Here is a 23,330-nt window from a genome sequence, read left to right as displayed (position 1 = left end):
CACATATATGTGGATTTTACCCGTTTGAAATATATTTTTTCTAGCAATATCCTTAGCAACATTACAAAGCTTGATATATTTAATTAGTTATAAGAGAAGGAATGAAAGCCTTACACACAGAGAACTGGAACTTCAGTTAAAAATATATGTTGTTTTCTTTCCAAATAGTACATCCAGACTCTATAGCCTACATGCTTCAGCAATTCCTCCCTCAAGTTTAGGGATATCTGTTCTTAATTCCCCATCTCCAATCTGGATGCAGCATAGACACACTGCTCTGTCTCCTGGTTGCTTAATATTTTGTGTTCTGCACAATTTCACCTGGCTGTTTGCCAGCCATAAGAGGAATACATCAGAATGGAAAACCATGCTTGGGATGTAAAACACTGACCCAGCACATCTCATTAGCAGCCTCAGGCACACAGGTTCTTGGAAGCTGTCAGCACAAAATCAAGCTGCTCCCAGAACAAAAGATTTTTGTTGTTGCTCCTGTTGCTTTTGTTTGGCATGTGTGTGTGTCATTGTTTTGTTGTTGTACTTGTTGTTGTTCTTGTTGTTGTTGTTGTTGCTTTTATGTTGTTGGTTGTTTGGGTTTGATTTGGTTTGGTTTGGTTTCTACCAGAGGAGCAGTGTCCAAGAAGGAACATCTAAGTCCCCATGATGGTATTGGCAAGCTGAGCCTCTGATCTCCCAACTGGGGACCAAGTTTAGCTTTTTTCTCCAGACTGTGTTTCACAAACCTCTGCCTGTGTTATTAAGACGGTTTCTTCTATCTTCTCCAACATACAAAGAGACATGCAGATCTGTGCAAGAAAGTCATGCAGGCAGGATGGCCACCCAGGGCAACTTTCTTCTCAACTGCCATCACACCAACAGGGATAAGAGCCAAGGCGACAAGAAGCTCTTGTTCAACCCCACTTTTCACAGCCTTCCTCAGCTACTTAAAGCTGCCTTTCAGACATTAGCAACAGCCTGCTGGGATTATGAGAGACAATGTGGAAGCATTCTCTGAGGATAAGAATCTAGACATACCTTGATTTTTTATATTTATCTATATCTAGATATACACTGACCCTGAAATGACATGTGATAGAAACTGTTTGAAAACTGCTGGCTGTTCTCATGTAGTTCCCAGTGCAACCAGCTGTAGCAGCAAGATAGTCACAGCACAAACCCCAAACAGAGCTCGCTAGGCAAAGTTTCTCTTTGATTTTCCCATGTATCTCTGTGACAAGAAGAGGAATATATAAGCAAGAGAGGAAGGGAAAGTGAGAAATGAAAGGATGGCAACATCCTTTCCAAGAATGGCAACAGTGCCAGGATACAGAGGAAAGCAGAATAACTGAGCCAGATAGAAAATCAATCAATCAAACAAACAAACAACAGCAACAAAAAAAGCTTTTAAACCACTTTTTTATATTCTGCTAGGCAAACAAAAGACCGTTCTAACAAAAAATTTGAACACATTCTTTGAAGTCTGCTTTCTCAGGTGGCTTTTTTCCCACATTAGGATTTCTCACAATTTTCTGCAGAGTTCTCATTAAACTCACACTAATTTTTAACCTGAACAGCATAGAAAAACACCCACAGCCATTATACAGTACAGTCAGTCCTTGGCATTCAAATCTCATGGAATAACCTTCCTGAAATTCACAATACTTTCAAAAACATCAAGAGATCATTAAAAATGAGTTCCTACTGTTCTGCAGTTTCAAGCTGTTGGGCCTTTTCCTACAGCTCTGCAGGTTTCAATCACATCTTGCATCTTAAGTCCCCAAACAGCCTTAAAACATTACTTTAAATCTGTCTTCAGTCTCTTGAGCTATAGAGTCTTTTATTAAAAGAGGTCCAAACATCCTGCTATCTGAGATACAATCTTAAGAGCTGTCAGTGTTGATTGTAAGTTAAAATAGATGAAATATTGCACTGCAAACAAACTATGGCAAAAGGTTATTTTTACCCTGGCCCAGAAGCAAAATGCTTTGTAGGACAGAGAGAGGCTTGCACTGGTTCCATCCTCCTGAGCTCACTTTCAGGGCAAATATATACAGAACAATTCAGCCAATGTGACAATTCACTGCTGCTAGAAGGGCCAGTTCTTCTTCTTGTTCTGCTGGTGTCCAGCCCTACCTCTCCCACCCTACACCAGCCTCACAAAGGGGTCTGACAAGCACTGGGATGGGCACAACGAAATGTCATGTAAGTGAAATTGGGAGTGGAGCTGCAGTGGGGAGGAGTTACACAATGTGTCTTCATATTCAGATTGCCCAATGACACACATCACCACAGACATTAAATATGCTGCACCCACACCACTCTATCACATTGCATATGTAATAAATGTATGTGCCCAAAATAATTTGGACTCAGCAGTTTTCAGCATCTAAGGCTATATCTAGAAGGTTCACCCACACCTTTGCTCTCTTTAGCCTTTAGTATTCTATACAGTATGTCTGGATATTCTGGAAGCTGCCCTGGCAGATTGAATCATTACAGAATATAGCTTCCTGCTTCTTGTTTAAATAGGAGTAATTGTGAATTTACAGCCCCATGCTTTTTCCAAGGTAAGGACTTTATCTGACTCATGTGACCTGTGGATAATCAGTCATCTTTTAGCTAACCTTTTCCTGATGTAGTTCTGACAAGTCTTTGAATGTTGACTGGGAAGTCCTTGCTCTTGTGGGATTCAAGTTGCGCCTGATTCTACGAGCAGAGAAAATCCAACAAGTTCATAATGAATCTCAATCAATCAGGTATACCTTCTTCATCAAACAGCAGGAATGGTTGAGTGTTTGAATCTCTTCTTCATTGGTAGTTTCTCAGAGTCCCATGCTAATGACCTTCAAGTCACACTATAAGACAAACATCTTAGTCAGCTAGCAAAGCAAAGGTGTCATAGAAATTAGTAAAATAATAATTCACTGTCTATGGAGTTAGTGAGAGTACGCAAAGAGAGAGAAAGAGTCATTTTCAGCATCTTTGTGTCTCCTCTAGATAAAATTCCAAAGATAGTTTTAGATCCAATTTACAAGGAATTGAGATTTCAATAAAATTTACATCAAGGGAATAAGTAAAAGCAGAAAGTTATTCAGATAGAGCTAAAAGAGAAAATGTGAGGGAGGGTACTGAAAACAGTTAACATTTCTTTGTCTCCAAAGAGAGGAAGCATCTATAAAACATGCAGCTTATTAATTCTCAAAGGGGAAAAAATTTTAACACAATACATTTCATTTCCCAAAACTCAGGAGGCTCTTGCCTTGTTAGCTAGAGACAGACTAATATTCTTAGGTAACAATTCATGCTTTAATTAGCAATTCTAAATGTATCTCTTCTCCCATCTCCCAGGTAATGTACTGACATTATTTTACCTTCAGCCTGAAGAAATTTTTTTTATATAATAATGCAGACTTCCAAGAGCACGTAAAGTATTGCTTTTTTGAGAGAGTCCTAAAGAATCCGTAATATTTCGTGAGATTGAATTTGTGAGAATTTTGAATTTAAGACAATCTGTAGGGGAAAAAATGTAGCTAATAATAATAATAATATATCATAGATCCTCAAAACAGGCAAACAGAAGATACAGTTTCTGTTAAAATTTAAATTTATGTAAACACAGACTCATAAAATATATATAAAGTTGATGAAAATAGAATACTGAGAAAAACAAGTAATGAGGGAGAGAGAGAGAGAGAAAGAGAGAGAGAGAGAGAGGAAGGAAGGAAGGAAGGAAGGAAGGAAGGAAGGAAGGAAGGAAACTAACAGTGAATTATTTTTTTTCATCTGCAGCTTCTGTTACTTTGTGTCTTGTAAACTGATCTACTGGTGCAGCACAAGACAAAAGGTCCAATTTCTGGTGTTTCCTAGGGCTCCTACAGGGATGTTTGGGCAGATTTACTATTACCATACCCAACTGCTGGTCCCAATTGTCTGTCTCCCAGGTCCTCAGCCCATCTGAGCCCACAAGTACAATTCCGTGAAGTAGCTGAAGCCAATAGTGAAGGTCTTGCACTGAAACTTGAGTTCTTGCCCTGGGACGGCCAAAATGCAGTCACAATTTCCTATCTGCCATCTTGGCTAGGAAAAGAAGTAACCTGCTGATGATAAGGAGAAAAGAGTGGGTTGGGGTGGTAACATCCCAAACTCTTGCAGCTAAATCAGCCACAGTTCATCTGTCAGAGTCTTAGAACCCCATCAGCAGATATCACAGAGAACCATCAAACACAAAGCATTTGGTCAGCACCAAGGAAAAGACAGAGTTAGTCCGTACAGTCCAGTAAATTTTTCAGATTTATTAAAACAACTGAATAGCAAAGGATTCTAATCTTAATCTAATCTTACTCATGTTAGTAATTAGTAATGTTAATAAGTAAGTAATTACTCATCATGAGTAAGTAATCTTGCATGTGTTAGTAATTAGTAATCTAATCTTACTCATGTTAAGAAAGCAACAGATATGAACAAATTAGGAAAACAAGGAGCTAAATTTTTGAACACTTCACCAGGAAGGCACAATGAGAAATTCACCCCTCTGCCTGATGAGTATGATCACATTGCTTTGATATCTGAAACCAGGCAATGAGCAAGGGGGTAACATGATAAACAGCTGGGCTTTTCAAACATTCATAAGGCTGAGTAATGCTTATTTGTACATGGAAGCTGTCTGCTTTATGCTGCCTTTTAACATGCTTGTTTTCTCTCCAGATGAATCAAGGACAAGTAAACTGGAACAGGGGGATGAGTGCCACAGCTTTTGAAATCCAATCTCTCTTACCTTATACTGCTAATTTGGGGATGGAGAAAATTATGTGGTTCAATTTACAATTAGGATTCCTCCATAATGATGCCTTTCCTCCATAGCTCTCACACACAACGCAAAGCTTTTCCAGAAACCTAAAAATAAAGTATATTGCATAGTCCAGCTGTAGTGTTGTTTAACTTGGTGTGACAGATTCATAAACAACAAATATAGACAACACAAAAAGACAGTGAGGTGTTATGACGAAACCTGATTTGAAGAGCATGGCAAAGAAGCAATCTGAGCAGCTGTCAAAAGGGTAGACTTTCTACAATGAGGTTGATGTTCAAAAAAGTTCATTATTATGTGCCTATAGACAGTTTTTCGCAAAGAGGGAATGCATGTTGACATATTGCTTTCACATATTGATGCTCACTCATCCCATCAAAAATAAAAATAATACATTTAAGATAGAGCAAAGCTCTCTGTGTTCCAAGTAGCAAAGGCAAATCCAATAACTTTTATTGGGGAAAATAAATAAATAAATACATAAATTCTACACAATCGCAAAACTCATTAACTAGTATTACTTCTGCTTTGGATTTGACGGATTTCAGCAAATTTAGAAAAACAAACAAACAAAAAAAAACATATATATATATATAGCCTTTCAGGAATTTTGAGTGCCACCTCCATTAACCATACCAGATCATCCCTTAGGAACTGGACTGAACAGTTTGATAATATTCTGTATGTTAACTCAGAAACATATTTTACCTTCGTATTTGCTTCTTTTGGAAAGAAGGAAGAATGAATTGTTACCCAGAATGATGGTCTGAGAGTCTAAAATAGCATCATATTACTAAGCAATTGTTAAAGAACTATTTTTCACATCGCCAATGTTTCATTATGCAAAATTGAAAAAATAACCCTGCAAAAATAAACAAAGATCGTTGGGAAACACATGTAATACCAGCAGCATCACAAGGTCTCAGTCACAATGCCACGAGCTGGCGCATCAAACCCTTCAAGAAAGAGAAGCCTTTTAAATTGTAAGTCTTTTAAATTGTCTTTTAAAAGAGAAGTCTTTTAAATTGTAAGCCCTTCTTTTGTTTAGCGTGCAGAGTGCCCTCATTGAATCACCAAAATGGCTTCATGCAGTGATTCACATGCACCTTTTTTTTTCCTTCTGGTTAAACTAGATTTAAATATGATTCAGAGAAAGTTGTAGTATTGTTTATCATTTTGCTATTTCTTCATAGTGTAGGTGATGGCTACAGATGGATGGAGGATAAATGCCATGGAGGATAAATGCCTTTCAACTTAGTGGAGTTTTGCCGTTGAGTTCAGTGCTGCCAGATTTCACCCCAGCTTCATTCATCAGCCAAATAATGGAGTTGAAGTCAGTTCACCTTTAGGAGCAAGCACACTGAGCTACTTAAGATCACTTACTATGGCTTTAGGTAGGAACAGCCTTATAGTTCTTTATTTTGTCCTTGCATAATTTGTTTTCTCTTTCTCCTTTACTCTTTCCCTTTTTTCTCTTACTGGCACCAGCTCTTTTGCGAGCCAGAAGAATCCCTCCATCATTGAAAAAAAATGACAGAGAATCCCAGGCAGGAAAGTTACATCCACGTCAGGCACTCCAGAATTCCTTGGCAAGAGCTGTAGTAGTCTCCGGAGATGACTGGAGAATACTAAATCAAATTACTGTAGTGCATTTCACAACATTTTATAAACCAACACTTCCACAAATTTCTTTCTCCTCCTCCCCTGTTATTTCCTCAGTTTACAGCCTTGAACATATAATTCATAAACACATAACATTTCAGTGTGATGTCTAAAATAAAAGACTTACAAGTCAATTTTTCATTATTTGCCCAGATTCTTCTGCCTTTCAGACTCAAACAGCACAACGTTTACAGAAATTGTTAGACTGCCACCTATTGGAAACAGATATACCAATAAAAAAGACCTTGGTTAATCTGCATAAAATATTCATTTATTACCCAAGTGTTGTTTTAGCTATATCAACTTAAGAAGCTTTAAAATGCATGAACTTCAAGTTCTGTTCATAATCATGTTAAAATTTAGATACATGTATAACTTAAAAAAAGAGCCTCTCAGAGGAGTAGAGAACTAGAAAGTGGTAAATAAAGATTTATAGCCCTGGAGTATTAAACAGCAAAAATCAGAGCAGACCCACAGGAAGAACCACCTGTTTAAAATCTGAGTCATATTATTAAGCTTTGTATTCCCAACTGAAGTAATTTTTATATCAGACCCTGGTTTGGACTCTGCAGAGAGATATGCAATATTTAGGTTCACTCAGTTTAGTTATATTCTAGATTCTGAATGTAAATGAGTAATTTTACCTGCAGAAAATATTTGCCTTGGGATAAAACAGCCCTGTCCTCTCATGGAAATCTTAAAAATTAGGTTTGAATTCACAGTCTTGGAAGAGTACAGCAATTTTTTTGTATCAAAGACCTTCAGCTACCATTACTGTTTAGAAGATACTTGGGCAATGTGACAAGTTGACTTCTTTCCCCTATCTGTTTCTCATGAACAAATAAATTCCTGCTTTTTTTTCTCACTCCCTCTTTAACTATACCCTCAGGCCTTCTAGCCTTCATTAAGTGAAAATGTGCTAACTTACCCTTAAAATTCCACTAAACTGCAAAAACTTAGAGCAAGCGACAATCCAACCCAGTTTTGAACCTTGAACTTGATCTGCCCGCCACTTCTCACTGCCCAGCAACCTGCAGGCTGGGAGCATCACTGCCTGAAGAGCATCACTAGTGAAATCCTCATACATCTGCTTCATCTCATCTTTACTATTGCAGCCTCCTCCTCTACAGCTCTTTTAACTCTGACACTAAAATGAACAACTGTGTTGCCTAGCTCTTTTCTGCCCAGCCTGCCAGGCTTGATCAGAATCAGACTGTTCCTCTTCCAAATCCTTCTGTTAATTAGCACTGACCCCTGCCCAGCTCATGACAGCTTTTTGACAGCTCTTTTCATGGTTCTGTTGAGAGACCTACACAAAAACATTGAGCCGGCGCTTTTGTAGATAGTTCTATAAAAAAACAACAAACCAAACCAAACCCAAACCTAAATAAATAAATAAATAAACTGCAGTTAATTATACCTGATGTCACAGCATAGAAAAAGACATATACGACTAACACAAGAAACAAAAAACAATGTGAGGCAAAATATACAGTGTGGGATACTACGCATATGAATTTCATACATTCAGTCCTCAAAATTATTCTGCTTATCCTCAGAAACTTTTCACTTATCCTCAGTGGTCTGAAATTCCTGACTCAAATTATTTGGCTCAGCAGTGTTTTATAACATATTTGCATAAATGACATATGGAATGTACGTATGAATTAGTAAAACACTTGATGGTTTTCCTTAGCTATGGTAAGGGCTAGAGACACCTTTTCCATTTGTATTACTTATGACCTGATTTGGAAAGTGATCCTGTTGACAACTATCTAGATCTTAGATGGCTGCAGGATCACTTTTTAAATCAGTTCCTAGCCTGTCACACCTTTATTTCCAGCAGGTGTCTGATATACATTCTCATTCCTCACAAACACTTCTTCTTTTTCCTGTTAGCTTACATCATTCTATCAGTGCACACTTTTTTATTCCTTAGTTTTCTCTCTCCTTCCAGATCCCAAAGAGAATTCTCCAGACTTCTTTGTGGTTTATAAAAAGACCTTTTCTCTTATGGCTTTCTTTTGAAACATCAATCATTCTCTATCTACTCTTGGGGCATACTCTCACATATAATTTTGCTCCCCTAACAAGCACATTATCTTCTTCTGGGGACATATTTACATCAAAAGTACATGGGAATCAAAAGCAATATTTCTATGGTGCAGCAGTTGTAGACCTATGTCTGAGAATAATGACATGATTCCTACCTACTCTGTAGCATCTGCACCTTTGTCACATACTAAGAAGAAGGAAATGTGAGGAGAGAACAAAAACAAAAACAAAACACATGACAAAATTCTCAGTGAATTCAACAGGTTTGCTTCATATTTTGTGCAATATTTCCAACTTTAAATAAGTATCTCTACCACAAGCATTTTAGGTGACAACCAGTACAGATAAAACTTTTGCAAGCTGTATTTGTGACCAGATATTTCATAGTCCAGGTCCTAGGCTAATCCTAGTCCTTTTTTCTTTCCATTTAAACTCTTGGACAAGTCTGGAAGAAATGGAAAATGAACCTGGGACCATTCCCCCACTCTGTGTCTTCCACAGTGGCAGCCATGTGCTCTGCAGTCTGCTGATTCTTTTTCTGCTGGAACACATAAAATGCAAATTAGATCAAGCTGATCTCTATGCTGTTGTTTAGGTACCTGACCTCATTCAAACAGGAAAGGAAAATTGAATATTTTAATTTTCATCCATAGTCTGGGGAAAAAAAAAAAAAAAAAAAAAAGTAGTTTCAATGTGATCTTCAGCTGTAGACAGCTTATTTCAATCACTCCCTGATTTTTTCTCAAAAGATTTTTGAAAATGTATTTTGAAGAGTTGTATAGAAATAGGAGTTTTTCTGTGTCTCTAGGCTGAAAACAGTAAAGGCAGATTTAGTAGTTGGCCAGGTTATACCAGAACTCTGGGCAGATGACATGGCAACTGTACATGGAAATGAAATTAATAGAATAATATTTTTTATAAACAAGTAATGTCGCTGGTTGAAAACTGAACAAATAAGCATGTAACCACCTTTACCCTCAGTCTGCACAAAACAAACAAATAAAAAACAAATACCAACACACACAAAATGCCACCACCAAAAAAAAACCTAAGGCCTGAAGCCTTCTTTAGTCATTTTAGGATACCACTGATCATTCAGTTTAACATGAATAGGCATACCAAATGAATGAGGGGATTTATAATTTCCACTTTATGGATTTCTCCCCTGTGATATAAGTATCTGTAAAAAGCTCCCATGAGGTATGGAGAGAGATGCCTTTAACCTTTGCATATATAATTTTGGATCAGCTTAGCATCGTTTTGCTCAGAATTAAACCATATGTCACCTAATGGCTCAGGGGAAATACTGGCATATGGAGCTTTTTGTGCTTTCACTGCCAGTTTGAATCCAGCCCAGGTCAGTAACAACCCACACGGCTGCATCTGAAGGTTGTTGGGTAATCTGTGTGAAATGAGTTGGCCATCTCAGCCCAGATCCTACAGCAAAGTTGTCCACCAGAACATGACCACTGCAGATGGCTCAAACTTGCCCTTCTGTCAGCACTGTCATCAAGTCAGCCAGAGATTAAATAAGTAGAGAGTGTGCATGAGTTTTCACAGTGTAGAAGCCATATCCTCATATTGCTGACACACAGGACAATTCTTTGAGACACAGCCCTATTCTAGGACCTATGGTACTCCTCAGCCATTCACATATCGTTATTTTGCATTAACATTACACCACCTCCTCACAGCAATTCCTTCATACAGATGTAACCTATTAGGCAGATCAAAGTTTAATGTCTGCATAAATGCTTCACACAGTATAATAGTTCTTTGGGTAATGACAACTCTGTTGTCTGAAGTGAAGATTCAGACTTGGTAAAAGCATAATAAGCCTTCTCAAAAAGAAGGAGAATGCAGAACTAAACAGTACCACGATGAGGGGAGGTTAAAAGATGTAATTATTTTATGAATGTTGAAGAAAATACTACAGAATAATAAGCAGTTAATTGTCTTTGAAATACAATCCAGGAGTAGCAAAGAATTAAATAATAATATTAATATGTGCATTGCAGCATTATACTAGAGAATACTGAAAGCCTAAGAAAAAAAAAAAAAAAAAAAAAAAAAGATATTAAAAAGCCTCTTAGGAAAAATTACTAGGGAGCCTTTTCCTAATGATTAACAGGAGGCAAGGGATTTTCACCGTATCAGTATGACATGTAAGTTTTCTCTTTGCAGTAGTGAAAACACTGCATGTCTGTATTATCAGTTCTCAGTTAGGTTTCAAAAAGCATAATTCTGTTTCTATTTCCTACTGAAAAAATTATGAAGACAGATATTTTAATGCATAGTGTGACACCAACGTACAGCTGGGAAATGAAGGTAGGCAAATTAATTGATAATGCAGTTCTTTATGCACTCTGTGGGAGCTGTGTCACAAAGGAGGCTAATGTAGGTGTTTACAAAGAAAACAGAAACAGGGAGATGATTTCAAAAACAGGACTATTCTTCCTGATCAGGCACTATTCCACACATTGCTAGATAACCAAAGGACTTACATGAAAGAATTAGTGTGAGCGAGTCACTACTTCACTGATGAAACAAACCATTTCTACCTATTTATGCATTTTTTTTGTGTTATTAGGCTTGATATTTTGCAGTGCTTTTTCCTATCACCATTTTGCAAAGTAGATATGCCAGAGAAGTGGCATGCACAGTTTGCACATTTGCCTTTTTTTTTTTCCTCTCTATTGTAAATTATATTGTTATTTTAGAAAGGATACATATTATGTCAAGTGCTGAAAAGGACACTGTCAGATTCAATATATGCTCCCCTTCGTCACTATAGTAACTAGACTGTTATCTGTATCTCAGCTCTTCCTTCTGTGTCAGACTTGACTCGCTCACACACAAGGCTCCATGCTCCCCATCTCTCAGAGTCTCTTTCTGCACCTCTCCTATGCTGTTAAGCCTCATAAGCAGAGCTGTTGCAAAGATGCCAAGAGAGGGTGCCACTGGTGTTGTAACTTTGTGTGAAAAGATCTCAAATGAGGGTATGGGTGCATATGTTTCTGTCCCCACTGACTGCTGCACCCCAAGCAGTAAGGTGAGCAAGCAATACTTTAGAAGATGAAGAAATGGCTGGTGAGAGCTGTGTGCCATGTAGGGAGCTTGCAGACCCACTTCCATGTCTGCAAGAAATGGAAAAGTGAAGCATTATTGAGGGACAACGTGATATAGACACAGTACATAAACCTTTCTGCAAAACTGCTCGGCTGCAGCCCAATGTTTACTTCTTACAGTGTACAAAGACGTGTTACTGGAAGTTATCTTAAATTCTCTTCAAAACTCTTCCCAACTACCTCTGTTTACACCCACCTATAGATCAGAGGTTGATCTGATAAACGTCAGCCTTTGTTATAAAGTCAAGCCATCACTTCTAAAGCATTTTCTTTCAGATAATTCAGGTTATTATGATATGTTCATGCAATACACCTGTATTTGCTTTTTTCTCTTCAAATTTTAATTTTTGCCTTGCATTTCTATTAGGATGAAGACTTGCAGGATTTCTGAAAATCTGTGGATTGAAAACTGGCTGAAAAACAGGACCCAGAGGGTACTTGTCAGTTGTGCAGTTCTAGTTGGAGCCTAGTAAAAAGTAGAGTACCCTAGGACTCAATACTGGGTCCAGTCCTGTTTAACAGTTTAGTTAATGATCTGTGCACCCTCAATAAATTCACAGGTGACACAAAATGCAGGGAAGTGTCTGACTCACTAAAGGGCTACATGGTCATCCAGAGGGACTTCAGCAGGCAGGCTGACAAAGGTGGGCTGACAAAAATCTCATTAAATTCAACAACAAGAAGTGTGGAGTCCTGTACCTGGGAGGAACAACCCCAGGCATGAGGACATGCTGGGGGTCACCCATCTGGAAAGCTGCTCTTCAGGAAAGGACCTGGGAGTCTGGTAGACACCAAGTGTCTTGCAGCCAGATTGAACTAAAAGACAAAATATTAACAAGAGTAAATATTACTCTGAAGCAGAAATTTCTGTGAAAAACTGTACAAAACAAAAACTTGATTTGGAGCTACTCAAACATGTTCCCTCATCCAAATCATCAATAAAGATATTAAAGAGGATGGGTCCCAACACCGACCCCTGTGGAACACCACTGCTGACCAGACACCAGCTGGATTTCACTCCATTCACCACCATTCTCTGGGCCAAGTCGTCCAGCCAGTTTTCAACCCAGCAGACAGTGTACCTGTCCAGCCCATGGGCTGTCAACTTCTCCAGGAGAATACTGTGGGAGACCATGTCAAAGGTCTTGCTGAAGTCTAGGTAGACTATGTCAACAGCCTTTCCCTCATCCCCCAGGCGGGTCACCTGGTCATGGAAGGAGATGTGGTTGGTCAGGCAGGACTTGCCTTTCATGATCCCATGCTAACGGGGCCTGATCTCCTGGTGGTCCTGCACACATTGCATGATTATATTCAAGATGGCCTGTTCCATAACTATCCCTGATACTAAGGTCGGGCTGACAGGCCTGTAGTTCCCTGGATCCTTCTTACCACCTTTCTTATACATGGGCACATTAGGAAGTGTCCAGTCATCTAGACCTCTCTGGATGGCCAGGACTATGAATACAATATCGTTGTAGAGTAAAACCAATCACAAACAAAATTTGCTACATTTTTGAAAAACTTTGCATAATCTACCTTTTAAAAAAAAAAACAACTTTTGTTAATGCCATAAAAATATCACCTTCATCTCAAGGTGTTTTATATATGGAAGCACCATTTCTTCTCGTACAGTTACACAATTCCAAGAAATACCTTTACCTCAGGTATTACTGAGGCACTTCCTTCACCTCTTTGACTACAAACTCAGTGTTGCTCTCTTTTCCCTAGTTACATACTTTTCTTCCTGTGATGACTCACACCACAGGTGCTATTCCTCTTATGTTGCCAAATTCCAGTCTGAGAAATACTCATAAGAAATTACAGTTCTCACACAATGTTGCACAAGGAGTTTGAAAATAGTTATGGTACAGACCAGCCATCTTTTCTCTGATTTCTCTGCTATTGCATCCACATATCCCCTCTTGCATACTTTTTGCTTCCATAATATTGCTATTTATCACACTTCCTGGTAAGTTTTTCAGACTAAGTATAAACCTATATTAAACATGATTTGCTAAGAATGCTAACAGCTTGAAATATGCCACTGATGCACACAGCTTGTTCCATCATTCTAAGTATGCCATAGATCAAACTATCTACCTATGATGGTGAGCATATTAAATCACTTGAAGTTCCATTTGCATGATCATCTTTCCAAACATTCTTGCTATGTTGCTGACTCAAGCACTTTGAAAGACTGACTTGAAATTACTATTTAAAAAAAATGTGAACATTGTCTCACTGAGTATGCAGGAAATGAAATGTGTTAGCTCTTATCCATTTCAAATTAGATTGAGCACATAACTGTCTAACGTGAGCACACCTAGCAATAGTTCACATTTGTCTCTCCAGTAAGCTTTTTAATCAAAAGTAATTTAGTGTTAAGCATATCGAAAAGCCTTTCATTAGCTGTGGATGGGGCTTGATTTATTCATATGCTATGCGACATATGTTGCTGATGTTGTAGCCTACCACATCTCCAATTTTAAGTAAGTGCTTCAGTTCTGGTTGATATGTTTGCAAAGAGCCCTTTTGCAGTTTTATATCATTCAAGGCAGGAACGTTCAGTGCTCAAGGTGGCTGGTTTGCGTTGGTGACTGAATCACAGAACTAGTCACAGGACATGAGGTGGCAGCTGAGAAGGGGTTTTTTGTTTGCTTGGGTCATGTTGGGTTTTGGTTTTATCAAAGTACTTTCAGGGCATGATTTTCATTTGCATACTGTTTTGCAGCAGTTGCAGTTACCTCTCTGCAGTGCCTCTGCAGAACTGAGATGCTGTTCAGAACTTTTCAAGTATGCAACAGCCAAGGTCACAAGGCCTTATTTTGCATCAGGAAACTGTCCTGAACAAGATATTCATTGCACAATTCCACTGCATGGAAAAGCAAAGCTCAGTGGTAGTGTCAAGACCTGGCTGTGGAAAGTGGTTCAATGTCTACATGTACCAAGATGTTACCAAGCAATGCACACTGGACTAGAGCTATAAAATGTATGTAGGAAATACAGGGGGACTTTTGAGAATCCTGTTTAGTTTCTCATTATACATAGACATTTCTGATAACTGTCATGTACCTCTGCATGCCAGCTATGTGTTTTTCAAAAAGCTTTGCCTCACTTCCTTGCATTGTAGTTACACACTCCAGACTTGACAAGGAAAAAGAAAAAAAATAAAATAAAATTGAATGTCTTTTTTTGTCTATTTAGTTTTAAGCTTTTTAGAACAAGTTTCTCATATTGTATGATGGAGATCCTGGCCACCACTGAGGTAAGTGAACATTTTATTGTAATCTCACCAGAGCCAAGACTTCACATCTGTTTATAGAGCAACTATCCTGAAGGATCACTTTAGCTTTACATCAGCTAGATACTGTCAGAAAATGAGAGTCATATTGTCAATCTCATATCAGTATGGATATCAGTTGTGCCACCAGTCAGACAGGAGCATGCATAAACAGGTATTTTTCTCTGGTGCCTCAGATAGCTCAACAAGACCGCATGTTACCTTACACATTTATGTAACTGAAAGGCAGATGGTTGAAACACTGTTGTGAAAATGCTCGGTGCTTTTAAAAAATTGAAAACTGAAGTGCTCCAATATATTGCAGAATCCTGAGATAATCTCTACAGACAGACTCCAACTGGGCAGAGCAACAACATTGCTTGAATAGTTTCTTAGCATGCCAAAGATACTACAACAGACTGAACAACATACCAGTATGAAATCTTTCAAGATGCTTGCTCACAGTTCACAGATTCAGTTCTATGGAAGCAAGTGTTCCAAATTCCCTCAGTATTGTGCACTTCTGGAGAGCTCCCTTTGCTATTAGAAAGTTGCTGACTATTTCTGGTAAGAATTGTTAAAAAATGCTCCAGCGATGAAACTAGGAGGCTCTTGCCAATTCAGGAGTCTTGGAAAAGGGTAAAAGGAGAGACAAGCAGCTCACCAGAATATAAAATAAAGTTCTGTTCCTTTCATCCCAAGGAATGTAATTCAGATGAATATCCATCACCCCAAATATTTGCATCTTTGCTAAATACATGCCATCTCATGTGTGGCAGGAGATACAGTTCAGCCACATTTCCTCAGTACTGACCTCGTGTCTCTGAAGAGTTTAAGGTGCGGAACAGAAACTGAAATTTTACTCTCTTCTTTCCCCCATAACCATGAGGGATGAAAACTTGTTTTTAAATACCTATGCTACATGCCCATACCTGAGTCTGTTCCTGCTGCTCTTTCCCTTTGACGATATTTGAACCTTACATTCAATTTCAGCCAAAAGAGAGAGAGAGAGGTATGTCAAAAGAAGTTGCTTGAAAATAGGCAGGCAATGAAAAGTCAGAGACTGTATTAGTACACTGGAGATGGTGAAACAAAAGTATGCATTCAGACATTATTAGACACCTGAGATATCCCATCAAAGAGAAATTCGGTGTTTCTCAACAATCTCTGAATATTCCAGTTTCCATAGAAGATTAGTTTGAAGCTCATACTTATTAATCCCATAAGGCAGAGAAATCTACTGGAAACTAAGTCTTTACAGTTCTGGTTCCTGGAGTAAGGTTTTTATTTGTGTTTTTTGTTTATTATTTTGTTTGTTTGTTTGTTTTCATTCTCCCACAGCCCTCTTCTTCATTCATTGTCTCACAAATCAGCTTCATTTTTCTGTGTGTGATGAACTGTCTAAAACCTGCTAAAATAGTCTCCATCAGTATCACCCTGATTCCACGTTGCTTCCATGTCCTTTCATCCAGCCCCTGGGACCAACTGCCTCTAGTTATCCATTACTTCACGTAAAGAAGAAAGGCACCAGGGCCCTACAGTAATAAAGGAGTAAGGCATATATTCTACATAGGCAGAAAAGAGACTTTCTCCAGCCTCTCATCACTGGGAAAGTATTTCCTGCCTATCTCATTTGACAAGAGAACTTCCCACCTGCTCATCTTGCTGCCCCACAAAGATCTTAATCTGCAGGGGGCTGACTGGTGTTTTACAATTTATGTTTCTGAATCAGTATGCTCTCAAAGGCAATCTTCACCTAAGCTAGAGCAGAGTCAAGAAAGTGATGCAAAGACGGGCACAGTTAACTTGCAATGTTTCCTTCATGAAAAATGGGTATTATTTGCATTATGAATGGACATTATTACTTGCATTTACAATGCAGTTATCTGTCTCAATACAACAATACTGTATGAACAAAGATATAGTTCATGATATGGAACAAGGGAGGGAAAGAAAATATAAATGTACAAAAATTGTTCTTATACATTAACTTGGCAATATTAAAAAAAAAAAAAAAAAAAAAAAAAAACACGATGGTTTTTATTTAAACAAAAAAAAAATATCAAGATTGTTTAATTAAATAAGGTTTTTGTCATGTGGAACTTAAATATTTTATTCCACCAGCAAAACCTGCTGATGCATTGTAGAGATATTCTACCAAACAGATGGAAACAGAATCTGGATAAACATTGCCACCTAGCGGAGCCCTCCCTGACAGAGAATACTGCAGCAACCTCATGACTTCACTGCAGAACAATTAACTAGGAGCTGGTATTGATTTTTAATAAAAAATGTTTTCTAAAATACACAAGCAACAGAAAGTCTTCTACACAGGCTGCGCAGACAGAAAGAATATTACAATTTTGGTTAGTTGAATCTTGGCTGGGATATCTTAATTGGAAACCTTTTACCCCGAAGCAGTGTTTCGAATCAGAAGTAAAACAAATGCAATTCTTTGTTCCGTTTTATGAGTGCATGACTACTAAAGTGCTTTGTTTCCCATTATAGAACCCCACTTCACAAGCAAGGAGACTGAACATTAATTGTGCTCACAGAGGTGTACCCTTTAGGGCAGGTTTGAAGAACAGTGGGTAGTGTGGGAAAATATGAAGCACTCCTTCTTAAGACACAGCAATTCATAGACACAGACAATCTTGTCAGCCCAGCAACTTTCCCAAACATGAAACTTACTTTAAAAATTGAGATGTTTAGCTCTGAGCTCAGATGAGTCAGTGAGTTATCTGGGGAGTCATTAATGAACGTCAAATAGAGAAAGCCACAAAGAGATGAGTCATATCACCATAACACCAAAGAAATAAGTTTTAGCTCTTCTAGTTCTTACTCTCATTGTGGCTTTTTGTTTGCTTGTTCTGTTGTGTTGTTTTTTTTTTTTTCTCTCTCCCTCTCTCTCATCATTCAGAATAATTTCCAGCTATTGCACTTCAATTTTAGTTTCTGTAATGATATTTTTCTATAGAGCTGACTCACAGATGAAGGATTTGTCCTCCTGGTATGGTATTAAACAACCTCTAGACTCTGGTTTCCTGATTTTTTCTTCCCCTGAGTCAGCTTCTGTTAGCCCTAAAGCCTTTTCACTATGAAGCAGCAAAAGTTCAGTTCCCTCTCTAGCATTATCACTCCTCAAGTGGGACAGCTGGTAAGCTACAGCAGTGCTAGAGACAGCAGTAGCACCAGAGATTGCACCTTCTTCTGCAAGTTCATTACAAGGGTATCCTCACACAAGCTTCATAATATTTGATCTAAAACAACACTTTACAGTCACTGCGTGGTCAAGAAGACTAATGTGACAGAAAAGATGAAAGGCACCACATGGAAATGAGGCAAGAGGGCTTCTAGGGAGACAGCATAATCATTTAGCTGAGCAAGTAAATGTAACTGCAAAAAGGAGAAAAGAAATCTATTGCAACTTGAAAGGTGGCTTCAAGGTCACTCAGTGACACCTCCAAGGTCAATTAAAGATAAAGACACCACTTGTAACCAGTCCAATACAGAATGTATGAGCTGCTCAGCCTACAGTACTCAACAGGTTCAGTGGTGGATGTGATCTTCTTTGTAGACTACCAACAGTGAATAAGGTAAAAACAGCCCCTCTGTTTTGCAAAGGGATGTCAGCAGAGGTGTCAGGAAGGCATGTCACAGGTACTGCTGGCAGAAATGACAAGACTATTGCTGTTCAGCTCTCAGAGACAGGACCACAGATTTGGGCCAACATAAATACTTGAGCAGTGGCTGGAAGGGGTGTTTGAAGCCTTGCATTTAGCACTATAGACAGCCAGATAAATATGCATAGTGAGCATTTACTCAGTTGCTTTCATGTAAAAAAGAGGAATTAGAACTACAAATTAGAACTACAACAGGAGTGCAGGTTAGTGGTGACATGCACCTGTGGAAAATATGTCAAAAGTATCTAAATTTCATCAAATTGTTAGCTTAAACTACACCTACTTGTTGTGATTCTGCACATATCAATAACATTTTTCATTATACACTTTTATCAGTTTAGTGTTCTGGTGTTCTGCAGTCAACTTTTTATTACAGTGCTTTTCCTTAACCTTTGCCCCAAGAAGAGAGTAATACAAACTTTTTGTCTCATATGTTTTCCTTAAGATTATCATTGCTACTAGGCAGGATATGGCCAAATAAGTTAGGAAAGAATGCTCAGAATTCAGATCCCAGGTTGGGCTGAGAGCTAGGGATTTAAAAAAAAATGGGGGGGGGGGGGGAAACAAGGCCAAATAAAATTAAAATAAATAAAATAAAATAAAATAAAATAAAATAAAATAAACCACTTACATTATGAACTGAGCAAATTTGTTACCAGCAGCATTAAAAGAATAAATATCCTATCACATAACATCAGTGATTCAGAATGAAGTGTTATAAATGCCAATTCCTATAAAGTATGGTGGCAGAGGTTAGAAAAATATCTTAGATCATTCTCCCAGTCTCCGTGTAAAGGTGATTCACTATATTCCTCTAATTCCAAAAGCTGCATCTAAAAAAACATGTCTTTGCTATACTCACAAAGCACCTCTTACAACCATCATACATTACACTTACACAGAGAACTAGTTATCGATGATAGCTGGCATAAAAGATTTTTTCTTATTTACAGACAATTCAGAGATGTTCAGTCTCTAAACACCAAGGACTATGAAGTAAAAAAATCTTATCTCTTATATACTTTACTAGCATCATTTCGACTGGCAACAGCCGTATAAGAACAAACAGCAACCATTCATCCCAATAACATTTTTGTGCATCACAGTTTCCTTTGAATACAGCTCAGTAACCCTGACACTTCTGTGGCTACAGAAGGAATTGTAACGGGAAGTGCCATCAACTGAGCAAATTAGAGAACAGTAAACTGAATTATGCAACTCGGAATAAGCTAAAAACAAAATCAGTGTATCAGGCTACCTGACATGTCTCTCTGCAGGCAATGCCATGTTCTGACACGAGAATTGAGTTTGATACTAATGCTCAGCATGAAAATACAGCTGAACACACATGGCAACATAGAATCTAAGATGAAATACTCTGAGGACACTATTAAACTGCCGTGCAAAGCTTTTACCCAGAAACCCAGCATCACAGCCAAGAAAATCCATGGTCTAGTGCTGTGACTAGAGGAGATAAGCTATCTGAGGAGTAGGTGCCTGAAGAAGATGAGGGAAGATTCAGGACCAACACATTATACCTAGAGACCCTTTTTGAAATCAGGATACTGGCATGTCTTTCTTTTCCTTTTTTATTTCTTCCTAACAAGAGTTGCAGTGCAGTGTGTTTGTTTAAAAACAGCAAATTGAATTGAGACTGTAGTACAAACACCCCTGTAGGCCTGTAATATCATTAAGCACAGACCATCAGCCGACCACGGCAGCCAGAAGCAAGCAGTGGGCCTGATCTGCCTTTCCCCACAGTGGTGTAAATAGGGCATCTTCATTTCCAAAAGAATCACATTCATCCAAATTTTTATGAGTGCAGCTGAGGGCAGATTTGGCCCAGCTTGTTCAGAAGCCACCAGGGCCTACAATATGCATGCAAGGATGCATAGATGTGCAACGAAGTCTGAAAAACATACTCTGCTTTTTTCCAAAGTGTGTATGATGAATATTAAACAACCCCCTGAAGTTCCTGTTGCCACTTGCCTGGAATCAGCACTGCCATCCCTATTACATACAGCACTCTTTGGAATGCTAATGACTACTTAAACTAATTCAGAGAGGATGTGTAAAGAAATGGGGCAGTGACAGGGATATGGCATATAATAAGTGCAAGATTTTTCTGCAGCTTTACATATTCATTTTCTTTCTTCTTTATTTCAAGCAAACCAGGCATTTCTTCCAAATTGAACTATTTTTGATAGCCTCAGAGGACAGAAAATGTGATTTTCACATCCGAATAGTTAACACACCCAGAGGCATGTTAGAGAGATTTAGGAAAATGGAAAAGCTACTTCATACCAGAATGCCATGTCAGAGACTGGAATGATCAGCTGAGTCACGGAGGAAATGAATGTGAAGTCTCATGAAAAGTGGAATCTCCTTGTAAGCCACAACACTTCTATAACCTCTTATTTGTCTTCTAAATATATTTGCACTAGATTTGAAAGAATTACAGTACTAAAGAAGCAGGAAGCTTAAATACCTATGTTTAATCAGGAGATAGCAAGAAGGTGATGTGACAGCCAATTATTTACATAACTAGAAAGACTTTATAGACAACAACAAATAATCCTGTGTTACTTAGAAACTACCATATCTCAATTTTTCTTCTGTTTTCTGAAATATACTACAGCTAATGCCTCGGTCAGCAGTAAAATAGGAGGACAGCTTCCATTTATTAACTCAAAAGTGGAGGGTTAGTGTCTCTCTCTTTTTTTTTTTTTCTTTTTTTTTTTTTTTTTTTTTTTTTTCCCTGACAGGTTCCTGTGGTTTGGAAGAACCAGCACTGAGATAGTATTCATTTTAGATTGTGGTAAACTAAAGCTAAGGGATCTACTCTGTTCTGGTTGTGTGCACATGTTCTCAGAGTATATCTTCCCCAAATCAGTAAGTTCTAATCTAGATTTAGTTTGTCACTAGACAAATACATCTTCTGAGGAGTACTTCCCGGAAGTAACACTCACAACTTAAATTTCATTTTTGATGCAAAGGGAAGTTGCACAAAATTCACACTGACATGAACTGGAATATTAACAGTGGATTCTCTGACAACTACATGGACTACTACATTGGCTCAGTTTGTAGCATCCTTTCACTTAATCAGAACAGTGGGGAGTTTTGTTATTTTTTATTCATTTTTAATCTTTTTCTAAGCTTCCATGTATACATAATATTTATGTCCAAAAGGTTCTTTGAAAGATATATTTTTTTCATGCTGCAATCTGGGGGCAAATTCTGAGAACAGAAAACATCCCCAGGAAAGGCTAGCATTTTTTGCACAAAACTCCTGCCAAGTGTTTTCCAGAAGGATTTATTCTTAGTATCAGCAAACAAAAAGTGCAGTTTAAGAGTAAGACAGAAATAAGGGGAAAAAATAAATGAGAGGAAAACAACCAAAGAAATAAAAAACAATCTAATGATGAAAATCCAAAAAGCAGAAAGGAGAAGGAGGAAAGGAAGTTATTATTATTAATAACAATAACAAAACAGAAAATCCACCCTTTTGCTGAAGCCATGTACTAAAAACAAACCCACACAATGTTAACCACAATCAGCCTGACTGACATCACAACCTCTGAGCAATGCTGGGCTATGCTTTCATGACACCAAGTGGTTAATCTGTAAAGGTGCATTCTGCTGGTCTCGAACATGCTCCACGTTCAGAGGGCTGTTAAAAGAAAGCCATATTCCAAGGTGCTTCTAAAGACAATTCTCCTCAGCACACTCTTGATTGAGTTACACATCCTAAAATGTTTTTTCAAAAGAATGCCACATAATGTTAACTAAACTTTTCTATTATTATTATTTCACTCTGTCCCCATCACCTCTCAAATAATTTTGAATTTATTCATATTAAAAATATTGTTGCATCCAGAAGCCAAATTAAGCATTTTACAAGATCCCAGATAACAGAAACTAAATGCAGATTCTGTGACGGGTAGTAAACACCTACAAAATATATTTTAAAAGGAACTCACAAAAAATAAAAGGGCCTAAACAAAAGCTGAAACTAAGCCTGACATTGGACAGATTTAACCCATCCCCTACTGCTATTACAGAAGTTCAGAAAACAAAACATATTAGTGAACAGAAATAGAAAAATAAATGATGCGGTATGATTGTCATTTTCTTCAGACCAATTGTCTTTCAAAGTTAATGATTATTGGTACCCAGATGTATTCAGACTCTCTCAACAGAAAAAAAATAAAAATAAATAAATCCGCTCCTATTCACTGTGATCAGCATTCCGGAAAAAAAAATATCTTATTTTCCTTTACATTTCTATGTCTAATTAACAATTAAAATGAGTATAATGATGCTTATGTCTGTTTCCTGTGAGGCTCTCATCACCACGATTCACACACATTTTCAGGTTATTACAACAGTCAATTAATTCTTCACAGTGGACCCTGTGCTCTGTGTCTCCCTGTTGTATGGTTAAGCCAACTGTCTGTTGAAATTTTCACTTGCTTGCTCATTTCTTTCATTTCTGACGTTTCTATTGATGTAATTCTGCCTACAGTAACACAGAAAAGGTTCTCCTAGCAGGTAAACATTGCAAATTGCAGTTTAAATTCATTTTTAATTCATCCATTAGCTTCCTCCACAGTCAGGTGACCTTTTACCAAGAACATTTATTATCTGTCTCGAGCTTTTTAAATACTTGGTTTCTATGAGAATAGCTTTGGCATCAAGTTACAAATGAAGAAAAA

The 23,330-nt window shown here is 37.9% G+C and overlaps 2 long non-coding RNA genes across 2 annotated transcripts; one reads left to right on the top strand and one right to left on the bottom strand.

Moving 5' to 3' along the window:
- Nucleotides 1–6,679, bottom strand: LOC137848403 (uncharacterized). Its single transcript, XR_011091328.1, has 4 exons — nucleotides 6,594–6,679; nucleotides 4,772–4,890; nucleotides 3,369–4,094; nucleotides 1–2,852 (listed from the first exon to the last, which is right to left on the bottom strand). It is a non-coding gene; the product is annotated as an uncharacterized lncRNA (long non-coding RNA).
- LOC137848404 (uncharacterized) lies at nucleotides 5,329–13,204 on the top strand. The gene is made up of 3 exons (XR_011091329.1): nucleotides 5,329–5,787; nucleotides 5,998–6,198; nucleotides 12,017–13,204. It is a non-coding gene; the product is annotated as an uncharacterized lncRNA (long non-coding RNA).
- Nucleotides 13,205–23,330: the final 10,126 nt, after the last annotated feature.

Source organism: Anas acuta, chromosome Z (genome assembly GCF_963932015.1).
Source record: "Anas acuta chromosome Z, bAnaAcu1.1, whole genome shotgun sequence".
In the NCBI taxonomy this organism is placed as follows: domain Eukaryota; kingdom Metazoa; phylum Chordata; class Aves; order Anseriformes; family Anatidae; genus Anas; species Anas acuta.
Note: the sequence above shows the minus strand (reverse complement) of the source record. Positions and strands in the feature narration are given on the sequence as shown.